The sequence below is a fragment of the Peromyscus maniculatus genome, chromosome 21, assembly GCF_049852395.1.
Source record: "Peromyscus maniculatus bairdii isolate BWxNUB_F1_BW_parent chromosome 21, HU_Pman_BW_mat_3.1, whole genome shotgun sequence".
Taxonomy (NCBI): Eukaryota; Metazoa; Chordata; class Mammalia; order Rodentia; family Cricetidae; genus Peromyscus; species Peromyscus maniculatus.
The window spans coordinates 67420215-67442666 of NC_134872.1; the positions used below are offsets into that span (position 1 = coordinate 67420215).

Consider the following 22452-nt stretch of genomic DNA (forward strand, 5'->3'; position numbering starts at 1 on the left):
TCAAGAACCACTTTATTCCTTTATTGATCTGTGTGTTTTAAAAGATGGGGAGAAGGTTTTGTTCCAGTCTTAGACCTCTGGGCTAAGTGACAATATTGTCTCAGCCTCCAGTACGGTTTGCTTGTTCTGTGATTCAGAAAGTCTTCACCTTGTAAGGGAGTTCCATGGAACTCAGTATGTAGATCAAGGTGACTGGAGTTTTCGGTGATCCTCTTGTCTCTGCTTCCAGAGGGTTGGGATCAAAGGTGTGCACCGTCACACGCAACCTGCAACCTTCAGATTAGCTGGGAATGAGGGCACACAGCAATGCATTTGGCTAATCCAATGTTTAGCCTTTTTCTTTTCTTAATTTTCTTGTTTTTGTCTGTGTAATTCAGTCAAAGGAAGAGTAATGTTTAACCTTTTTAAAAATTGTATTTCTTCTCTTTTTATACAGGGTCTCACTATGTACCTCTGCTTAGCCTCAAGCTCACCAAGATCTGACTACCCCTGCCTCTGATCTGCTGCAATTAAAGGTGGGCACAGCCATAGTGGGCCTTATTCTTCATTACAACCCTGTCGCCCAAGACGAGCTTTCTCTGTGAAGCCCTGGCTGTCCTTGAACTCGATCTGTAGACTAGGCTAGTCACAAATTCAGAAATCTGTCTGTTTCCTGAGGGCTGGCTGGTATTAAAGGCATGTACTACCAGGATCAGCTGGATATTTACATAATCTTAAAGTATTACTCTAGAGACAATTATTAATGACAAAGAAAAAATAATTATTTTAGAGAATGAAGATTTGGTAGTTACTATTTTAACAAAAGGGCCAAAGCATTTTCAGTAATGGGAGAAATATATCAAGTGTCTCCTGATCAGGAGAAAAAAATAATTTCAGGGACATTCCTGGCAGATATGTATAACCTGACTCTAATCATGAGAATGTATCAGAAAAACATAAGCTAATGGACCTTGCAATTAGCGTGTACTAATCAGAAACATCAAGATAATAGATAGTAAATACTGAACTACTGAGCCAGGCATGGTGAGACATGCCTATAATCCCGGCACTTGGCAGGTAGACACCGGAGAATCAAGTTCAAGGTCACTCTTGGCTACATAGGAAGTTTGAACTAGAATAGTCTACAAGAGAGAAGATCAGATTTTTGTTGTTGTTGTTTTTGTTTTTTTAAGAGAGGGTTTTTCTGTGTAACAGCCCTAGCTGTCCTGGAACTAGCTCTGCAGACCAGGCTGGCCTTGAACACATAGAGATTCACCTGCCTCTGCTGGGATTACAGGTGTGTGCCACCATGGCCTGGCCTGAGTGAGGACCAGTCTTAAAAAACCAGACAGACAGAAGACTGAACTACTGTTGATGAAAGTACAGATGGCTTTCCAAGTTCATCCAGAATTATCTTTTTCTATAAAAACATTACTTGGAAAATTGTGGAGACTCACGTGACTGTGGACGAGCAGATAGAGTTATACTGTTTTCTTAATTTTCATAGTTTTACTGCAGTTAGACAACAGAATGTTCTCACTTCCACTTTGAGGGTTATGGGCCTTTCAGGACATTAAATGGTCCAAATCACAGCTGTCACTTACTTGTGACTGGTTAAGTGGACATGATAATGTGTCATATAGAAATAGAGATGCACGGAACATGTAGCAGGAAGCTACTAACTGGGGAAACTAGGTGAAAAGTATGTGGAAATCATTTGTATTTTTCTTTATTGGTATTTTTTTCCTGAGACAGGGTTTCTCTGTGTAGCTTTGTGCCTTTCCTGGAACTCACTTTGTAGCCCAGGCAGGCCTCGAACTCATAGAGATCCGCCTGGCTGTGCCTCCCGAGTGCTGGAATTTGTGCGCCGCCGCCGCCGCCGCCGCCGCCGCCGCCGCCGCCACCACCACCACCACCACCTGGCCATTTGTATTTTTCTTACAACATAAATTTAAAATACCAATAATTATTTAAAAAATGAAAAAAAAATCTTTGTGACAAGGCTATCGACATTGTTCTTGGGATAGAAACATTTTCAATAGCTCACCATTTAAGTGAGCTAGTGTGTATAACACCTAGAAGAGTCTCCTTTGTGAAACAGTGGCATTTCTAAGGCATGGGTGGTGGGGAGGCAGTTTACTAAGGAAGAAGAGACTAGTTGAAATGCAAAAAAAAAAAAAAAACAACAAAAAAAAAAAAAAACAAAAAAACAAAAAAAAAACCCTACTAACCTCTAGACTTAAATTTAATCATGTAAAGGAGTTAATTTAGTCATCCAAAGATGGGATAACAAAGGACTGTTGGTGCCTGTGTCTACAAAGAGAACATGGAGGGCGGAATGGGCTCTACCTTGCTTGAGTATCTGAGAGAAGCCTGCTTTGTTCAGAACTCTGAATGTGTGAGAAACGGCTAGAGATTAAACTAGATGGAGTTAGGCAGGAGAATGTTTATTACTATTCCTATTATTTTGTTTGTTTTTGTTGTTTGAGACAGGATTTCTCTGTGTAGCCCTGGCCATCCTGGAACTTGATCTGTGGATCAGGCTGGCCTTGAACTCACAGAGATCTGCCCGCCTCTGTCTCTCGAGTGCTGGGACTAAAGGCGTGTGCCACTACGCCCAGCTGAGCATGTTATCACTAATCTCCTTTCACTTGCAGCTATTGCATGGCTTGCCTGACGTCTCTTGGGAAAGCTTTGGGTTTGTACCGTCAATCTTGGTCCCTTGCTGCGGAACAAGTCTAGTGAATGGGCACATTCTCGAGCTCCATGGCCAAAGCTAGTGCACAAATGCATTTGTTGAATGGGCAGCTATTATTGTCCCTGGCTGGTCCTGTTCACAGTAGGAGGTATATGGTGACTATAAGATCACTTATCATAAAGAGCTGTGGGAAGATTAGAATGTAAACAAGGACCCAACTATTTTAACATTACAATTATATCCTGTAATCAATTCCAAGAAGTAAACACAGTATGTTAAGACTAAAGGCAATAAAAAGACCCAAGTAATCAGAAAAGAGAGTGGGACTGGGGGGTCCTCTGAGATGTGAAACTTGCAATTCATGAAGGATGCTCTTGAGCTAGTGGAGACTATAGCTACTCTAGCATTCTCTCTTATTCTCTCATTCATTTACTTTGAGAGAGGATCTCTAGCTCAGGCTGGCCTCTAGCCTCCTATGTGGTCAAGGATAACATTGAACTCTCATTGTTCTGCATTCATGTTTCCAGTGCTAGGATTGTAGGCATGTGTCACTGTTTTTGGTTTTATGAGTTGCTGAAGACTGAACCAGGGAGGTAGAGGCAGGAGGAACAAAGTCATCCTCAACTCCACTGAGAATTTATTTGGTAGAGTGGTAGCATTTCAAAGTAACAGTAATAATCAAAAAGTATTGGAGTTTAGTTGCTACTCATTTGAAGTTAAGAATTGCCTTTCTGAGGGCTTCTAGTTGTTCAATTAAGTATAGAGCCAGGTCAGCAACCTCAAGGTGACATGTGAGAGGTGGCTAGCAATAAAAATCCTAATATTTGAGACGCTGACACTAGTGCTGGGTTCCTTTGCATCTTGAGTCGGAACCTACCAGTACAAATCAAAGATGTGCAAAAGACTGCAAAAATTGCAAATCTGAAAAATTGTCAAAAGCAAATTGATGATTAAGTGGGTCTAGGCTAATGAGCCGGGAGGCAGAGGGACTAATGGATTGAGAGCTGCTCTGAGGGTGTAGGATGTTCCTTTTTAATGCCTAGTTCACTACTTTCATTTCTGAGCACTTTTGGTGTGCTTGCTGTATATCCTTGTTGGGAATACGTTTTCAAAATTACATAGATGGTATTGTGATAAGAGATTTGTTTTGTATTTAATGTCTTTACTTTTTCCTTTTTCTTTCTTTCTTTCTTTCTTTCTTTCTTTCTTTCTTTCTTTCTTTCTTTCTTTCTTTCTTTCTTTCTTTCTTTCTTTCTTTCTTTCTTTCTTTGACAGGGTCTTTCTATTGTGTAACTCTGGCTGTTGTAGAACTTGATGTAAAGACCAGGCTGACTTCAAACTCTCAGAGAGCCACCTGCCTCTGTCTTCCAAGTACTGGAATTAAAAGTGTGTGACTGCCGGGCGGTGGTGGCGCATGCCTTTAATCCCAGCACTCGGGAGGCAGAGGCAGGCGGATCTCTGTGAGTTCGAGGCCAGCCTGGTCTCCAAAGCGAGTTCCAGGAAAGGCGCAAAGCTACACAGAGAAACCCTGTCTCAAAAAACAAAAAACAAAACAAAACAAAACAAAAAAGTGTGTGACTAGGCCTAGCAGTTTTAAATGCATGACTGGATTTTGAAAAAACGTGTCTTATGTTTCTGTGTGAGCCTTGTTTCCTGCTTCTTCCAATTGCTTGATGGCTGGTAGCTCAAGCAGAAAGCACATGCACATTTCTTTTCCTTTTTTTTTTTTGAGACAGGGTTTCTCTGTGTAGCTTTGATGCCTTCCTGGAACTCGCTCTGTAGACCAGGCTGGCCTTGAACTCACAGAGATCTGCCTGGCTCTGCCTCCCGAGTGCTGGGATTAAAGGCGTGCACCACCACCACCCTGTGGTTGGTTGGTTTTTTGAGACAGGGTTCTGTAGCCCAGGCTGGCCTCAAACTCACAAGAGATTTGCCTACCTCTGCCTCCCAAGTGCTGGGATTAAAGGCACACATGCATATTTTATTCATCCACTCCCTTCATGGACATAAGATTTCTCCAACTTCTACTGCTATCTTCAAGAAAAGAAAAAGTTATGCATGGTGGTCTACATCCTTCATCTCAGCACTTGATATTCAGAGGCAAGAGGATCTCTGTGAGTTTGAGGGCAGCCTGCTTTACATAGTGAGTTCCAGGACAGCCAGGGTTCCATAGAGAGACCTGGTCTCAAAACATACAAAAAACAACCCCCTCCCCCCAAAGAAAAATCCTTAAGAGTCACATTGAGAAAACACAGATTCAATGTCTGCAAAACATCTTTTGGGAACAAACAGCAGAGGAACAGTACATATAAATATATATGTAATATATATATATATATATTAAAGCTAGGTTGATATAGCAAGAAATTCTATATTGTTTTCTAGAAGGTTGTGTGAATGTACCCTCCTATCAACAGGTGTGACTCTTCTGTATCTTCTTTCTCTAACAGTTGGCATTATTCAATGCCTTAACCGTTAACAGCAACACCTTAGCAGCAACACCTATAAATCTTGTGTCCCTGTGATTACGGACGAGTTTGAACTTGCCTTCACGTATATATTTGCTGACCCTTTGAATTTCTTTAGAACTTTCCCTAATCATGTTCTTTCACCATTCTCTTTGTGATTTCCTGGTTCTTGTTGACTTGTTCCTTGCAAACCACAGAGCAAAGCAGCGATCCGACATGAAGGACAGTGATTGCCATAGTTGTTAGAAAAGGAGTGAAATCCTCAAAGATACATAGGTGGTTACAGCTGCAGTGGGAAGTGAAATTCTTCAGGTTAGGTAGTGGGGCACTGATATTCATCGACTCATTCCTTGTTTTGTTGTAAATCTTGTGTGGGCTTTGATTTTAAAAAGGTTCTACACGCTAGAATGTGCTCAGTCCTCGAAGTCTGTTCTTCTCACAGAGCGGTCCACATAGCAGGGACACTCGCTTCTCATAGAATACTTGGTGGGGGACATCCACTGGCACTTCAGATGTCTGGGCTCCAAGTTCCGGGAAAGGGGCTCAGGGGTTGCATGTATTTAGCTTCTCAGATAATTCTGGACAGCAAAAGTTTTTGAATTAGGGGAAATATTCTTTAGCATATTTTTATGCTCTCTAAAAATTGTACTGTCGAGCTACCTTCCAAATATGTTCTCCATCTTTTATTTCTTATTTGTATTTTCTAGATACAGTCTCACATAATCCTGGCCGGTCTTTCATTGTGTTGCTGAGAATGACCTTGAATTACTGTTCCTCCTGCCGGGCCTAAAGGTGTGTGCCACCACATCAGCTCTTCATTTTTTTTTTACCCCATGCTGTTTCTTGGTATCTGCAGTATTTTATCTGTCTGAACCAAATTTCAAAATCCTATTAATTATTTATGTTTATGCAACACTACCCTTAAATATGTATTTAGCATATGTAATTTCATCACTAGGTATCTTTAAATGAAGGTTTAATTCAATTTCTATTGCATTATAATGGAATATGTGACATCCATCTTTTATAATTCAGTTTCTAAATTATTCAGCTTCACTTTTTTTTTTCCATGTCTGTCCATTTTCATGGAGACTAGAAATCAATTAACAGTATTTGAAGGGTTTCGAAACAACTTCTCAAAACTTTGACGCTAGAGGAGCTATGGGAACAGTGCTACATTTCCATCTCTGATTTGGGCCTCTGACAAGGAACCTTGGAAACACCCTCTTTACAACAACCTACCATTTCCGACCAGCGAACACCCCAGTTCAGATTCCAGAGAACTTTACAGGTGATGAGTAAGTGCTTGAAAATTTGCATGTGTGTTTGTCAGCAAACTTCGAAGTTTCCCCTCTGTTTTGCAAAAGTTCTGCGGAGATAATTTCTGTTTCTATTCCACTAATCTCTGTTTAGCTGAATAAGGCTGGTTCTGACGGAAGTGAAGTTTACCCCTGACATCATAGCTGCTTTCCCCTTTGAACAGACCTTGTCTGGGCCTGCCTGCACCCAATGTCTCCCTCATGGCAGTTAAGGCTCCTTCTCAGATTTTGGCTGCTGAAGTGTCCTCAAAGTGTCCAGAAAGGTCAGGATGCTCACTCAGTTCTTGTCCTTTTCTCCTTTCTAAACAGCCAATATCGACGGTTCCTATCCCCTCAGGGCTTTCATCCACAGGCAGATATGTTAATGGATTTCAGTAGAATTGACCTTCACTTTCACTGAAAAGGAAGTAAGCTCCATCGGGTTTCAAGTCCTCTGGTTGGAGGTGGATTAGCTTTGGAGCCCAGCCATTGGCTCTTTTCTTTGGAGGTGGGAAGGTCCTTTAAGGCAGTGGCTTTTCACCTGGAGATCACTGAAAACAGCACATCAAGATCCCATTCCCAGGGATGCTGATCTCATCAGCCTGAGCCTGCAAGTAATCATCTTTGTCATAGTCAACCTGGTCGTCGTCACCAAATAAAACACCAGGTAGTAGTTAACCTAAGATACTAGCTTCTTAGTTCCCAAAGCATTTGGAACAAAGAGAAACATTGGGGAGAGAAAAATGAGGGCTGTTGAAGCATTTCCTAGTAACTAGAACCCCATGTGTGTGTGCAGTGAGTGCTTGGAGGAGACCATTTGCTTTGGGGTAGTTTAGAGCAAATTTGAGGTTACAACAAGGCTGGCAGACGCTACGACTGTCAAATACTTATATGAACATTGCTTGTTTTCTGAGGGGAATTGGATCTAGAATTCCCTCAGATACTAAAGTCTGGATGTGCAAGGCTTGTTAAGAATGGTGGGTGGGTGGCGGGGGCACACGCCTTTAATCCCAGCACTCAGGAGACAGAGCCACTCGGATCTCTGTGAGCTCGAGGCCAGGTCTGGTCTACAGAGCGAGTTCCAGTTCCAGGACTGTTACACAGAGAAACCCTGTCTCAAAAGAACCAACCAACCAACCAACCAACCAATCAATCAATCAATGAATAAATGGTGCATTTGTGTAGCACCTTCACAGACCATCCTACGCACTTTAGGGAACCTTTAGCATGCTTAATCCAATGTGACAGCTCCTCTGTAAATAGCTGCTAAGCTGATGATTGAGGGAATATGGACAAGAAAAATGTTTTGTATATTTCAATACTGATATATTCCTCCCAAGTTTGTATCCATGATTGGCTGAATTGATGGATGCAGAGTCCTTCTATGGAAGGTTGACTGTACTGAAAAGCCACAAACAGGAAATGATAATCAGGCTTGCCTTTCCTTATGGTAGTGTTTCTTTTCTCTCTTTCTCTCTCTCTCTCTTTCTCTCTCTCTCTCTTTCTCTCTCTCTCTTCCTTCCTTCCTTCCTTCCTTCCTTCCTTCCTTCCTTCCTTCCTTCCTTCCTTCCTTCCTTCCTTCCTTCCTTCCTTCCTTTCTTCCTTCCTTTCTTTCTTTTTTCCAGAGCTGAGGACCGAACCCAGGGCCTTGCGCTTGCTCTAACACTGAGCTAAATCCCCAGCCCCATGGTGTTTCTTGTCTATAAAGCAGGAATTGCTTCTGTGAATTTATTGTCTTTGAGATTAAAACTCAACAAACATTAATGTTACAGAGGAGACTATGAACCATTCATCAGTCGATTAAATTATAGACAAAATAAGGAGGGTTTATTTTCTAGGAGGTCCCTGGAATTTTTTTACCATGGTTATTTTAATCCACTCCTTTTCTAGTATCCACCCTTTGTCACTGATGGAACAAGTGCCAGCCAAACAGTGACAGCGTGACCTGTGCCCCAGATAAACATGGCTGTTGACTTTTAACTAGTCCAAGTGTTCTGGAGGGCTACCGGCTTTCTGATCTTTGATTCCCGCAGGCATGATCACTGTGATTGATTCATCTGAGGCTATTTTGTTTTTGTGTTGCTCTAGGGATCATATTGTTAAAAGCATTTCTATTTTTATTGGTCGTCGCATTCAGAGTACCTCATAATTTCACCTGTGAAGAAATAATGGCAAACAGATAATTGAAAAATGCCACCGATGTTAGTTATAAACACAGTTTCCTTACCATTTAATTAAGAAAGACAACAAGAAAGCCACGTTATCATTCTGGTTTTAATGCTACCAAATCCTTCTTTACTCACAGGGACCATTGAAAGACTTGTTTCAATGTTTATATATATATGTGTGTATATATATATATTTTTTTTTCTTTCTCTCTCTCTTTCTTTCTTCTTCTTCTTTTTTTTTTTTTTTTTTTTTTTTTTTTTTTTTTTTTTTTTTTTTTTTTTTTTTTAAGACAGGGTCTCTCTGTGGTTTTGGTGCCTGTCCTGGATCTTGCTCTGTAGACCAGGCTGGCCTTGAACTCATAGAGATCCACCTGGCTCTGCCTCCAGAGTGCTGGGATTAAAGGCGTGTGTCACCACCACCTGGCTTTTTTTCTTTTTTTGAGACAAGTTCTCACCTTGTAGCATTGGCTGGCCTGGAACTTGCTATGTAGACTAGGCTGGACTTGAACGCATAGATAACTACCTCTTTTTGCCACCTCAATGCTGGGATTAAATATGTGTGCCACCACAGCCAAGCATATATAAAAATGTTTTATAAAGTACTGGGTGTGTTGATTTAAACCAATCCCAGCTTTTTTTTTTTTTTTTTGTCTTTGTTTTGGTTTTTCGAGACAGGGTTTCTCTGTGTTGCTTTGGTACCTGTCTTGGCACTCGCTCTCTAGACCAGGCTGGCCTCGAACTCACAGAGATCTCCCTGCCTCTGCCTTCTGAGTGCTGGGATCAAAGGCGTTCGATATCGCCGCCCGGTTTAAGCCAATCCCAGTTTTAAGAATGTGTGTGTTATTACTTCCAGTCGCTGTAGCAGGCTCTTAGGTACAGAAATTCGGGGGCCAAATGCCCTCTGAAGACCACTTCCTCCCAGCTCTGAAGCTTGCGGTGGAAGAGAGCACACGCGGCATGGAGACCCTTTGTCTCCTCTGTGTTTCCACTTCCACTGTCCTGACGTCAGCTCTGAAGTGCCGCGTCTTAGCAGAACTGCTTTGCTGACTGACGGGCATTCAGTTCATCCTGGACGGTGACGTCTACATTTAAAAATGTTTGCTCAGCTGGATGGTGGTGGCGCACACCTTTAATCCCAGCACTCAGGAGACAGAGACAAGCAGATCTCTGTGAGTTCAAGGCCAGCCTGGTCTACAGAGAGAGTTCCAGAAGAGCCAAGGCTACACAGAGAAACCCTGTCTGGAAAAAAAAAATTGTTTGCTCAACAGTTCACTACAGTTTGTGTGGTTTAAAAACCCGAATTGTGATCCCCACATGTGTCTCAACACGTGACAGTTGCTCGTCAGTCTATCTAGGACAGGTCTTCCAGCTGCACAAGACTCATTTAAAATGAGTCCAGTTCTAGAACGTAAGACTCAGTGATTCTATCATGCTATTCTCCGTAAACCACACACTGCAGTCTGTCAACCACACAACAGATGAAAATGCTGAATAGCCTCAGCTCTAAGAAGAAACACACAAATTTCATAGTTTTGTGAGTACAATTCCTTGAAAACACTTAGGATGAGATTAAGATGCTATCCATGCCAAGATATATATTTTCCCGCCTTCTTTTTAATCTATTAAAACCTTTAAGCCGGGCGTTGGTGGCGCATGCCTTTAATCCCAGCACTCGGGAGGCAGAGCAGGTGGATCTCTGTGAGTTCGAGGCCAGCCTGGGCTACAGAGTGAGTTCCAGGAAAGGCACAAAGCTACACAGAGAAACCTTGTCTCGAAAAACCAAAAACCAAAAACCAAAAAAAAAAAAAAAAAAAAAAAAAAATTAAAGCAGAAAACAAGGACAGTTATTTTGACGCCTCTGTCTTTTTCGTTCACGTCTCTCTTCCTTCTCCCCCTCCCTGCTCCGCTTTCTTTTCTCCTTTCCTTTCTGGGTCTCACACTGATCCCGTTCCTCCCACCTCTTGAGTGCTACACACAGCCATAAGCCACTGTGTCTGTTCCTCTAGGTCAGTAGTTCTAGAACGGCAGCATTGGTGGATTCTTTCAGTTAACGCTTTGGAGATGCTCCTGTGTCCGCTCCGTGAATGCTAGGATTCCATGTCTATGCCACCAAGCCTGGTTCCAGTTCCACTCGAGGATTTTTTTAAAAAAATATCCACAAATTTCAGGAATTCAGATGTAGATATCTTTAATTAATTAATTGTGTGTATGTGTGTGTCTGTGCACTGTCGTCCCCCCCCCCAACACACACTCACGTATGTGTGCCTCACGGGCATGTGAAATCAGAGGACCATTTGTGGGAGTCAGTTATCTCCTTCCACAATGTGAGTCCTGGTGATAAAATTCCAGTCAAAGCTTGGCAGCTGCTGTGTGCCTTCAGCAAGGGGCCATTTGTGTCCAGGTGCCAGAGGCTTCCAGGTTACCTGGAGCATCTTGGACCATCCAGTTAAACTGTAGTCTTGGAAATGGAGAGCAGGCACACCTTTTCTGGATGCCTTCCAGTATCGCCCTATGAGTTCAATACTGAGCTTCTGGGCCCTTTTTCTCAGGCTGGCTTTGTCTGCAGCTCTGTCCCACGGCTCTCCTCTCACACGGCTCTCCTCTGACACGGCTCTGCTACCTCTGCTTCACCTTGGCAGAAATGTGCTGGCTCCCGTAGATGAAAAAGAGTGTTAAGTAATTAACCTCGTGGCCGTTTTAATGATTGTGTTTCATTATTACATCATTTTGCAGGGCTCCAGGTTGACTTCTCTCTGCCCGTCTGTTTGGATTGATTTGCTCATTTTTAGGAATCAGTACTGTTGTTATCTTTGTGATATCTCAGGCAACACTTAATCTTCATGATGCTAATTTTCTTTTTGTCAAAAAAATGAAACATTGTTCATAGTCCAATAAAGGTACCAAAATAATGATGAACTGCCAGGTTACATAATAATTTATAATAATGAAACATCCTTTTTCTCTAATAGTGAAATACCGACTTACTGGTCACTGCTGACTTTTTTTTTTGTTCCACAATGTAGGCTTTATATTTAAAATCAATTAATTTTTGGGCCTTTGACAGTTCCTGCCAACTCCTAATAAGTACATATTTTTTCTGACATAGGACGTGGGTGGGTGAGACGTTTCTCAGAAAAAACTGAACCCAATACTCTGCTGTTATCATGACCTTAGGAAGCAACAACATGGAGAACTCAGTCTTGGCTCATTAAAAATCTCATTTTCTGATTTTTTATTTTATGCAAACAGGGTCACTGCTCAAATTAAGTTTAAGAATAGATGTAACAGACAAATGAGTTCATTAAATGGCTAGAATGCTTCTCCACAAAGGGAAAGAGGGGAGGAGAATTAGAGGAGAGAGAGGTAGAAAGGGAAGCTCGGGCTGTCGACAAAAAGGTGGAAGAGAGTCGAGGGAGGACGCAGTGGGGAAGACACGGCCAATCTGGTCAAAACTTCTGCTTAAACATTTGGCCAATGGTATTAACTTAACTGATGAAGGAAATTCTAGACCTTCGTTCTAACCCAATATTTGTCTTGTAAGTAGATATCTTTATGTATCATATGGTATGAAGAGACCAAGTGAGATACTATTCTTTACAGCCTGGGAAATTCAAACTAGGGCCTCACAAATGCTAGGCAAGTGCTCCCTCACCTAAACATGTCTCCGGCCTTCTTTTATTTTGAATTTTGAGTCAAGGTCTCACAAAATTGCCCCAGTTGCCCTTGAACTTGAAATCCTTCTGCCTCAACTTTCTTAGCTGTGATTACAAACCTGTAAACCACCAGGGCTGGCTTAATACTCTATTTTAAACTCTAGAAAGACTCGGTATCTGTCTGAAGTCTATGAATGCTCTGTAAAGTTGTTGTATTTTTTTGTGATAGGTCAACCTACAGTCTAGGCTATACATCCTCTGTAGGGCGAGCGTGCCAGTAATCGAGTGCTTTTAGGGTGGGAAGAAGGGAAAGGAGGGAACCCCACCTACCTCTCACTGGCTGGCCTTCCTCCTCTGGTAGCCATGCTCCTGGCTGGGAAGGAGGGTGGGGAGAGGTGCTGCAGGAGCCACAGCACAGCCAACAGCCTCGAGTGCTGTTGTTTCTCTTTCTGACCCTGAGATCCTTTTCTAAATCCAGCAGACATCTGACTCCCGGCGTGATCATCACACTCCTGGTCAGAGCTGCAGCACACGAGCTGGCTGGCACTGCTGCTGGGAACTGTGACTCACTCCTTTAGGTTCTCCCCTGGTGCGGAAGGAGTCTCCGAAGGGGAAAAAGAGCAGTCTGTCAGGTGAGCTCATCATTGTCAGCATCACCAGCTTCCTGAGAGACCAGGCAGTGTAAGGGAAAAGAGCACCTGTCAGACTCCTGGAAAATCACTGTCTCATGTGACCATGAGAAGGTTAGTAAAGCTCTTAGAGCCTCAGTCTTCTCAGTGAAAGGTAAAAAAAAAAAAAAATCAATCCCGAAGTAGCACTAAAACGTGTATGCCCAATGTATGGGCAATATTATGCAGTGGTTGGTTTGAAAATTAAATGTCCCCCACCGCCTCATGAGTTAAATGCTGTGTCCCCCAACTGGTAGCACTCTAAAACTACTTATTTACAGGGTGTTCACCTGCCTCTGCCTTCTGAGTGCTGGGATCAAAGTAGTACTCCACCATGCCTGGTGTCTGTCTGGCAGTAGTCTTTGGGGGTTGTGGAAACTTTAGGAGGTGGGGTTTAGTTGGAGGGAGTAAATTACTGGAGGCATGCCTCGGAAGGCTGACTCTTGTCTGCTCCCTTGTCTCTGGTTCCTGTCTGCATGAGATGAGATGTTGCTCACACCCCACCACGGTCTTCTGCCCAAGTGTGTAGAGCCAAGAATCTGAACCGAAGCACCAGAAACCTCAAGCCAAAGCAATTCCTCTCTGAGATGTTTGTACTGCTCATCCTTTTGTACATTCTGCATGTGCAGATCAAGACAAAGAGAAAAATTATAATACTGTATACATCATATAAGGCTTTAGATGTTTATGGTCTCTATACTTGAGGAAATACTGGACATGACTACAATATATCAGAAAAAGAAGGAATGACTGGTGAACTAGATGACTACTCACTAGATCATTTATTCACTTTTACGAGTTTGTAGTTACTTCACTGCGAGTTCTGTGACTTGCAGTGAAATTACTAGGATATGTAATCACATTGTCCTCAAAGAATTTGTTACTTAGAAGGAAGGAGTGTACATAAACAAGGTTGGATGTAAAATGTGTACAGAGAAGAAATGCCATGGCCATTCAGAACAGACTGATCCTGGAGGAGGGCTTACTAGAAAGAAGGCAAGACCAGCCAGTTTCAACTTGTGTTGAGTCCCCATTATGAGACATCTCCGGATATTTGCATGTTTAACAAGGACCTGCAGACAGAAGAGGCTGAGTCAAAGCACAGAGGCAGGAACCTGTAGATAAGGTGGGGGTAGAAACAAGTATCTCAAGTGGAAGCCACATCCTAACAAAGAAGGAAGTCATTTTTAAGAAGTGCCCAAGTATGACATCATGGGTATTCTCATACATAAAGCTAAAGCTTATTTTTTTTCCTCTTGCAGATAATTGATGCAATACATCCCATGGAAATCTTTAAGTTGATTAAAATTCTTCTGAGAATTTTTTTTCCCCATTTGAAGATTCATGCATGGATCTTTTCTGAAGAATGAGATCAGTCTTTTTATCTAAAGAAGAGCACAGAATCCTTCATTTTCTTTGTTTTTTCTTTTACTCCTTCATCTTTCATCTTAAAAAATAAAATTTAACTTTTTAACAAGCTTATTTGGAACTGGAAGCTTTTAGAAAAATGTTAATGTAATAAAACACAGTGACTGATGTTACTCTGTCAGTCTGATTTACTGGTACCAAAGGAGGAATTTCAACAGCTGATAACTGAGGGAGACCGTGGGGGAAATGTATCCCTAATCCTCTAAGTCATCTAGCACTCAAAGATGTCGGTTTCTGTCAGGCGTGTTTGTGTGTGTCTCTCACATCCATGACCTCAACAGAGGATTTACTCGGAGCGTTAGCTATTTAAACATCAGAGAACTAAAAGGGCACCGCGGACACTCGCATCGCAAGAGGTGTGGAAGGAAACAGTGCCCACGCAGGACGAGGGGAGAGAGTGCGTGGACCTAGAAGTTCAAAAGAAGGAGGGGTTCAAAAGAAGGTGAATCAGGAGGGCCAGGCACTGAGGAGAGGCAGCTGCCTGGAAGAGCTGCTTCCTCAGAAGGGCAGAGCCCAGTGGGGCTGGAATCCAGACTTGGATGATGCGGGTGTTCTGAGAACCATCGTGTTGGCTGGCAGAGACAGGAGGAGGTGGCAGCCAGAACTAACTGCTGGTAGAAACAACCAGAATTTTGGGAGTGGAGAGGTACATCTGGGCGACACTTCCTGGGACAGTAGGCTCATCGGAGGGGAATTAGCCTGTTCTGTCTCTCTCCTGTTGCCTTCCGGTCTCTCACTAGTGTCCCCAAATGACAGAAACTAGCCAAGGTCCTTATGGCAATGGCAGTGTGGCTGCAGATCTCGCCTCAGTATCTCCAGGCCCAGGATAGAGGGGTGGATAGAGCCTGAAAGTGTAAATAGCCAGCACCACATGTATACAATTCACCAGACTCACCGACCACGCATTTTCAGATCCGAGCCTGAAGGTCTCTTTTAGAGGCTTTAGAATAGGCCCATAAGCCTTCACTTTTGGAAAATAGCATCAAATTGTTGTACCCAGAGTCCCTCAAAGACCACCAAGAGACCGAACCCGATGCAAAAGCACAGAGTCTTTGTATTGTTACAAGTTAACTCGGGACTCTCCATCGGTAGGATGCAGCAGCAGAGCAGGCGAGACCCTGAGGAGCAATGGGGCAGGGTTTTTAAAGCAAGAGGGACTTGGGGTCTACAGACTACATAGGAACAGACTCAGGATTGGCTTACATGAGTGGCAATCATGTTAGTAACTTTTAATTGGCTAGGGTTAGTTGGGGGGTTACAGTTATCCATTTCGGGCAGGCCTGGACAAGTCCCAGGCTTTGTCCTTGAGCTGCCATAGAGGCTGGCTGGCCTAGCCTGTATTGACTGTGGGGGCTGCTCAGTGGCCCAGGCTCTGTCCTTGACCCATGCACATAGCTCTGAGTTGGTGAGGGGTCCCAGGCAGTCAACTACTGGCTGAACCTTGAGCAGTCTGAGTAAGTGCAGAAAGGGAGCTACTGCAAGGACTATGTCTTTTGTTCATGGCCCTCCCAGAAACTGCTTGCTCAAGTCTCAGGAAATTGAAATTGAGGCCTGATCTCTGAGAAAAGACTGAGCAGCCTGTTATGGCGTCTGCTTGGTCCTTTCAAAATAATCTGATGGTGTCTTCAAACACTCTTTCAAAATGCTGTTTCTCTCTGTCTCTGTCTTTCTGTCTCTCTTTGTGTGTGCATGTGAGTGTGTGTGTGTGTGTGTGTGTGTGTGTGTGGTGTGCTGGCACCTGTGAACATGGAGGCCAGAGGTTGACACTGGGTATCTTCTTCAAGGCAAGTTCTCTCCCTGAAGCTGAGGCCCACAGATTTACCCAGTTTTTCTAGGCACCTTGCCCAGTGGACCTGGCTTTCCCCTCTGTAGGCAGACTACTATGTGTTCTTGACTTTTATATGGGTGCTGAGTCTCTGAACTGGATGTTTTCATCTCATTTGCCTGGTAAGCTCTTATTCCCTGAGCTGTCTTCCTAGTACTGATGTCTTTCAGCTGAGTCCCTGAATCAAGTTACAACAAGAGTTTAGGAAGAACCCAACGCTAGCTCAAACAGCCCCATGACAATTCACTTTAAAAATTTCCATTAAGAAATGCTTAAAATGTGAACTCCAACACTCAGGAAGCAGAGGCAGGAAGGTTGTCACAGATTTGAGGGCAGCTTGATCTACATAGTCAGTTCTAGGACAGTCAGGGCTACATGTCAAGACTGCTAAAAGTTACAAAACTTAAAAAATGTCCCCATAGCAGCTTCAAAACATTTGAACATTTTGACCCTCTTAATATCCAATATCTGTCATTTTCCCATTCATATACACTTACTACAGTGATTTAGTACTAGGAAAAGTATTTAATTTTCACAAGAATTTGTATACTTTCCTTTATCAGTGCAAAATAAAAATACATTGATTTCTACTTGTTTTGGCTGCTGGGCAGATTAGAATTATTTAGTCTAATCCCAGCCAAGCCTTCCCTTTTAACCATCTTATTTTTATATTTTTCAATTGATGACATAAATACATACATATATTAAATAAATGATATCATAGTTTTCAAAGTATTTTTGGATATAGTACATTAAGGCTTATCACTAATTAACTCAAGTCATCGAGAAGGCCAAGCTGCTGTTCTGTAGGGGAGGCATGGGGAGTCACCGTTCTTGCCTATGAACTATTCTTTTTTTTTTTTTTTGGTTTTTCGAGACAGGGTTTCTCTGTGTAGCTTTGCGCCTTTCCTGGAGCTCACTTGGTAGCCCAGGCTGGCCTCGAACTCACAGAGATCCGCCTGCCTCTGCCTCCCGAGTGCTGGGATTAAAGGCGTGCGCCACCAACGCCCGGCCCTAAACCTATGAACTATTCTTTGAAAGACTGCACATCACTAATATGCCTCCAGGCTTCCGCATATTCATAATCCACATGGAAAGTCCATTTGAAACTTTCTATCTTACAGAAATCCTCTATTTAATTTGATTCATTCTCTCTCTCTCTCTGTATATGTGTGTGGGTGCACACATGTCATGCTGTGCATACAGAGGTCAGAGGACAAACTTTAGAGTTAATCCTGGGTCCTAGGAGTCGAACAGAGGTTGCCAGGCTTCATGGCAAGTGCCCTTGCTCACTGAGCTACCTCATTGGACTTACAAAATCCTTTTATGTATCTACATTATTTCTGCCACTTTAAAAATCATGTCTTGGAAACTTGGGATTTATGGCAAGACATATTTTTTTCTGAGAGTGAGTGATCACAGAAAATTTCTGCCATAGACTGATCTAAATAAATATGCTGTCTTTGTCTTGTTTTAAGTAGGCTTATTGCAGAGACATTCAATTATTTTTTTTATCTTAGTGGAATTTAATTTATAAGCACATATTGTGTACAATATTCAAGAATGTACTTAAACATTGAAAAAAACCACCCAGGACAATTGCTTTATAATTGTTTTCTGATGATCTTTGGAAGTGGTTCTCTTTCACAAGGAAGTTCATTTAATTACTTCTGCATCTAAGCTGTCTCCCTCAGTAACTGCGGTGGGCCCACGGAGGAGCAGGACCTGCCACTGTGCAGACAGTACTACGGTTTTGCCAATAGAACAACCAACAGGAAGTACACGAGGCAATACAGGTGTGTGCTTCTTCTTTTTCTTCTTTTTTTTTTCCGAGACAGGGTTTCTCTGTGTAGCTGTGCACCTATTCTGGATCTCGCTCCGTAGACCAGGCTGGCCTCAAACTCACAAAGATCCGCCTGGCTCTGCCTCCCCAGTGCTGGGATTAAAGGTGTGCGCGGTGCTGCGGCTGCCGCCACCTGGTGATGTGTGCTTTTAAATGATGCAAATACTGTAACTTGGGGGCAATATGCATCTCCCAGAGTCTTTTTTTTTTTTTTTTTTTTTTTTTTTTACCTCAAAGAGAAAGTGCTTCCTACTTCCTCCCATTCTGCTTCTCTCCATCTGTCATGGAAACAGTCTTGGTGAGTGTGGTTGTTGGTCTTACCTACCTATTAGATTGCGAAGAACCCAGAGGATTAGTAAAGCACAGGAATTCCTTTTTTTTTTTTTTAAATAAAACTACCTTTCCCCCCCTAATTAACTCACAAATAAAAACATCACACCACTAGTTAAGGAACCCACTCTAGCACTGCCCAGCCCCAATTCTATGCAGTTAGAATGGCCGTCCTGGCCCAGGGGAGGTTCACTAGGGTCTACACCTGTACTAGCAATTACATGAAAGAAAAATGATTTTTAAAATTATGTGTGTGTTCATGTGTATGTGTGTCTGTGCATATATAAGTGAAGGTACTGAAAGTGTACTGAATTCCCTGGAGTTGGAGCTCCAGGTGACTGTGAATTAACCAGTGTGGGTGCTGGGAACTGAACTCTGGTCCCCTGTAAGAAAGCAGTGTGTGCTTTTAACTGTTGAACAATCTATCCATGTCTTCAACTGTGTTTTTTTTTTTTTTTTCATTTATCCATCATGATAAAGAAAAAAACTCTGAGAAAGTTAAAACTAGAAGAAAAGCATTAGTTTTAGGTTTATATTCTTTTTTCATGACTCACATCTCTATTTGCCCACCTCTGGCCCTGCTTCTTACCTTACTGTGGTGGTTTGAATGTCATTGGCCCCCATAATCTCATAGGGAATGGCACTATTAAGAGGTGTGGCTTTGTTGGAGTGGGTGTGGCCTTCTTGGAGGAAGTATGTCATTGTGGGGGTGGGCTTTGAGGTTTCCTATGCTTAGGATACTGCCCAGTCAGCTTCCTGTTGCTTGCAAGATGTAGGACTACTCTAGTACCACGTCTACCTGCATGCCACCATGCTCCCCATCATGATGATAATGGACTAAACTCTGAAAATGTAAGTGAGACACCCAATTAAATGTTTCCTTTATAAGAGTTGCCATGATCTTGGTGTCTTTTGACAGAAATAGAAATCCTAACTAAGACACTAATAGTACCTTTTCTTGTTCTCCATTTATATTTCAAACTATACCTTGAGTTATACCTGTTTATGTAGGTACATGTTGTTTTATTTATTTATTTTTTTTTTTGGTCAACTTGACACAAACTAAACTCATTTGAAAAGAAGGAACCTTAACTGAGAAAACACCCCATCAGATTAGCCTATAGGCAAGCCTATAGGGTATTTTCTTGGTTAATGATTGAAGGGCCCAGTCCAATTTACATGGTACTATCCCCTGGTCAGGTGGTCCTGGGTTGTGTAAGAAAGCACGCAGCTAGAGAAAACCTAACAGCATTCTTCTGTGGTTGAAGTCTTTGCTTCCTGTTTTGAGTTCCTGCTCTAGCTTCTCTCAGTGATGGATTGTTACTTAGAAGTGTAAGATGAAATAAACTCTTTCCTGCCCAAGTTGCTATTGGTCATGGTGTTTTAACACAGCCATAGAAACTTAACTATGTATTATGGGCTAGGACCAGCATGTAAGTGAGAACTTGTGGTTTATTGATTGATTGATTTTTGAGTTCAGATAACCATGTAAAGCACACTCTGAGTGTGTGCCTGGGAGGGAAGTTCCAGAATTAGATTGCAACCCAGTCAATGATTTTTGGCCTATTGATAGGTCTATTGGGAGGTGGTAGAATTGTGCAGGGTGGGGCCAAACCGGAGGATGTTTCTCTGGGAAATATCTTGAATGGTACACCTAGGTTCTGGTCTCTTCCTAGTCCTGTTTTCCCCTTCTGCTTCCTGGCTGCCAGGAAGTGAGAAACTTTACCCCTCCTACATGACTCAGCCTCAGTACCACACTGAAGAAAATGCAGCTGGCCAGCCATGAACTGAAAGCTCTGAAAGTTTGAGTGCCAACACATCCTTCCCACTTCAAGTGGGTTCTCTTGGGTATCTGGTCACGATGAGGAAGAGTCTAACTTCTTTCTTTATTTTTTTATTTTCCGGAGCTGAGGACTGAACCCAGGGCCTTTTGCTTGCTAGGCAAGCCCTCTACCACTGAGCTAAATCCCCAAACCCGAGTCTAACTTCTAACTTCAGAGGATGGCATCTGAGGACACCTTGACTTGTTTTATCCATTGTGAGTAAGCTTCTCTAAATTCCCAAAGTGATCTACTCTGGGGATTATTTGTTTGCTAGCATTGGCGTGGCTCCTCTCCCTAGAGTCTTCTTAGCAGGTGTGTGTGTGATCCTATTTACATTTGCATATGAATCCTGGAACTCTTATTGCTATAATTATGCAATGTATTTAGCTAAAGTCAGAGGAAAAGACATAATAGTTGAAATTGGTAATGGAGCTTTTGAAAACTTTCGGAGAAATTGGAATGTAAAATCCTATAAAATAAAAGAGGCATAAACACACGTGGTGAAAATGACCTCTAAGACTTTTGGATCCAGCTGCCTGCTGAGAAACAGTCTACGTATGAATCCAACATATGAGTCATGATCTGATGTGTGTGGGAGAGAGCACTGTCGATGTAGGCAGAGATGAGTTCTGGCTGTGCCACTGGATGAGTGTATGATCTTCTAAGCATTTAAAAACTATTTTAGGGAGGCAGAGGCAGGTGGATATCTATGAGTTTAAGGCCAACCTGGCCTACAGAGTGAGTTCCAGGAAAGGCACAAAGCTACACAGAGAAACCCTGCCTGGAGAAAAAACAAAACAAAACTATTTTATTTTTCTTGTGCCTGAGTGTATGCATGTTACTACCTGTGTGCAGAAGCCCACAGAGGTCAGAAGAGATCCCTTCTGGGTCCTCTGAAACTAGAGTTATAGGTGGTTATGAGCCATCATGTGGGTGCTGGGAATTGAACCCAGGTCCTCTTGCAAGGGTAGCAAATGCCCTTAGCCACTGAGCTGTCTCTCCAGCCCCCAAGTCAGCACTCAGTGGCTATCAACTGTGTCATCTGTGGACTGAGATAACCAGATTCACACGTTTTATATGATTCCCAGTTCTCTAACAGTTTAAGCGTCTGTCAATCAATTATCCAAGAAAATAAGAACTATTCATCTTAGGAAAAGTAGATTTTCAGACTGATCCTTATTTGGAATTTATTCTGGGTAGGAATACTGGACAAGGCAATCCAGGGCCAAGGCAGAAACCAGTGAGTTTGGTTTGGGAGGATGGTTAAGTGATTAAAAACTTACTGTGAAGCATGAAGATCCGAGTTCAAAAAGCTGGGGCAGGGCTGTTGAGATGGCTCAGTGGTTAGGTGTACTTCTTGTTCTTTGAGAGACTGACAGACAGACAGAGACACACATTGAAGCAAAACATAGAAAAGAAAGTAAGTTTAATTCCAACTGTTAATAAAATACTGATATTGAAAGCAGTATATATTGCAGTATGTATAGGTCAATAAATAGAGATTCCCTCCCTCCCTCTCTCCCTCCCTCCCTTCCTCCCCCACCTCTTTTGTTCTATTTTTACAGGTTCATCTAAATGTATCTTTTTTTGTTTCCAAACTATGCTACTTTAGGATATATATATTTCTATATTATGGTTAATGGTAATTATCCCTCCATCATCATTTATACCCTAAAGGTATTATGTACATTTTGTTTTTCTTTGTTTTGATGTAATTAGCTGCGTTGATGAATCCCACACAAAGGATATAGCCTCTTGCTGTAAACACAGGGCCTTCTGAAATAATTAGATTGGGGTAAAGTTGAATGAAACCTGATTTTTTTTTTTTTTTTTTTGAAACAGGGTCTCACTATGTAGGTCTTGATGGCCTGGAGCTTGCTATGTAGACCTAAGTAGCCTTGAACTCAGAGATCTTCTTGACTCTGCTCCCAGAGTGTTGGGGTTAAAGGCATGTGCTGCTGCTGTATCTGTCTTGAGACCTGATTCTTTCAAAGTGGTGTTGGAAGTTGCTACAGGGCCACAACCTTTCCCTTTTCTCTTCTTTGGTTTGGATGTTGACCAGAGCCCAAGTGTGGTTTCTCTGGCATTTTGGCTTCCTTCTTTCTCAAGCTCCTCTCCCTGCCATGTGGCTGCTCATCTGCCAAGTAGCTGAACACGCCAGCTAAACTCAAATGGCACAGCTTTTAAAATTTCTCTTCTTCATTTTCTTCCTCTGGGCATACCTAAGGCTTTTCTTGTAAACTCTAATAAAGTGTCTTCAAACTCAAAATC

The 22452-nt window shown here is 42.4% G+C and overlaps 1 long non-coding RNA gene across 4 annotated transcripts in view; it reads left to right on the forward strand.

Annotated features, from left to right (window-relative positions):
• LOC121824712 (uncharacterized) overlaps positions 1–22452 on the forward strand; it is a 43824-nt gene that overhangs the window by 11810 nt on the left and 9562 nt on the right. For 2 of the 4 annotated variants that reach the window (XR_013046794.1, XR_006066657.2), the window contains 5 exons: positions 437–515; positions 5853–5937; positions 6242–6436; positions 12743–12896; positions 14195–14554. This is a non-coding gene — a long non-coding RNA (uncharacterized LOC121824712). Of the gene's footprint in view, positions 1–436; positions 516–5852; positions 5938–6241; positions 6437–12742; positions 13008–14194; positions 15007–22452 lie in introns of those variants that run through there. The other 2 variants (XR_013046795.1, XR_013046796.1) reach the window with 2 other exon arrangements.